Source organism: Myotis davidii, unplaced genomic scaffold, assembly GCF_000327345.1.
Source record: "Myotis davidii unplaced genomic scaffold, ASM32734v1 scaffold135, whole genome shotgun sequence".
Classification (NCBI taxonomy): Eukaryota; Metazoa; Chordata; class Mammalia; order Chiroptera; family Vespertilionidae; genus Myotis; species Myotis davidii.
The window spans coordinates 11,199,577-11,201,395 of record NW_006289813.1 but is presented as its reverse complement, the minus strand read 5'-3'; positions in this window follow the sequence as shown (position 1 = coordinate 11,201,395).

Sequence of the window (1,819 nt, the reverse complement as noted above, 5' to 3'; positions counted from 1 at the left end):
GTGCTTTTGGAATCATCGCCAAAAGAATCAACCAAGACCAATGCCCAGGTGCTTTTTCCTGATGTATTTATCTATAAGCTGTAAGTTTTCAGACCTTACATTTGTCTTTAATCCATTTCAAGTAAATTTTTGTGATTGGTGTTACATTTACATTTTTTCTGCATGTGAATATCCACTTTTCTCATCACTATTTATTGAAGAAATTGTCCTTACTCCACTGAGTATTCTTGGCTCCCTTGTCAAATATTATTTTACCATACATATGTGAGTTTTTATGTCTGGATCTCAATTCTGTTGTATTGATCTCTATGTCTGTTGTTCTGCCAGTAACATACTGTTTTAATTACTATAGCTTTGTACTATGGTTTGAAGCCAGGAAGTGTGGTGCCTTCAGCTTTGTCCTTTTTTCTCAGAATTGCTTTGCTATTCAGGGTCTTTGTGTTATCCAAATTTGATATAGTTTATTTTAGACCTGTGAAAAATGATATTACCATTTTGATAGAGATTGCATTGAATCCATAAGCTTTTGGTAGTATGAACATTTTAACAATATTAATTCTGAGCTATAAAAATGGGATAGCTTCCCATTTATTTGTGTCTTCTTCTATTTCTTTCATCAATGTCATATAGTTTTCAATGCACAGATGTTTCACCTCTTGGCTAAAATTTATTTCTATATGTTTTACTGTTCTTGAAAGTATGATGCAAGGAGGAGATGCATTGGTTTCTGGCTTCTAAGTCTCTGCCAACAGGGTTCATGTCTCATGCATATATTTTTGTCTTATTATAAGTCAAAGTATATTGTCATCTTAAGGAATTATTTGCATTACACATTCTTAATGTTATCTAAAAAAGCAATGAGCATTTACTTTAAAAGAGGGTCTTATCTCGAATATTGCCACCATTATTCTTTGTAAAATGGTAAGGTGAAATGGCAACTTGTGTGAATCTTGACTGTGTTTTACCACACTATATGTCACAAATAGTGCAGGCTTTCTTAAGATTAAATTTGAAATATTTTAAATCCTATGTTCATGGAAGTTCTAAAAAGGCAAGTGGGATAATACCAACTAGAAGCCAGAGCACCTCTAAATCTGATGATAAAGGATGCCATCCAAGTAGGAAAAGCCAGGGCTTGGGTGCAGCCTATGGTACTTAATCTTTAAAAAGGCCTGTTAGCATTTGAGTAACAGAGATAAGCATTATAATAGCAGGGCAGAACCTCCACGGGGAAATACTCTATTTATAAACTAAGTACAAAATGCATCTACTTATGCTCATTTTAATGTCTCAGGTAAATGTTTCCATAAATTCCTTGGAGTCCTTTCATTTTCCATTTACCCATTCTGCAGTGTAAGCAATCTTTTTATAGACAACAAACTTTCACGATGCTCACTTCAAGAGAAAATATTCATTTTACTCCTGGAGTGATCTTCTTCTGTTTAATCTGCAAAGAGAGAAAGTCCAGGTGAGAAAATAGACCATTCATTTCCAAGGCTATCCAGTTTCCAATCAGTCAGCCCACTAAACCAGACATGCTCACCCTGTCTGCTTACTGGCAACCAAACCGGAGTCTGAGACAGAATCAGCCTTGTTCTCATTAACATCTAAGTAAAACAAACAGCCAAATTAACACTCTAATTATGATGGAAGTCCTATACTTGGCAGAATCCTACAGAGCTATTCCCTTTGGGTTTAATTTCTAAAATTGGTCATCTGGCAGACACCAGTGAGAACTGTCCCTGTTTGGGTTCAGGACAGTGACCTCTGAATGGTTACTGACCTCAAGAACCTTTTGCAAGCACAGAAATGGAGGTCC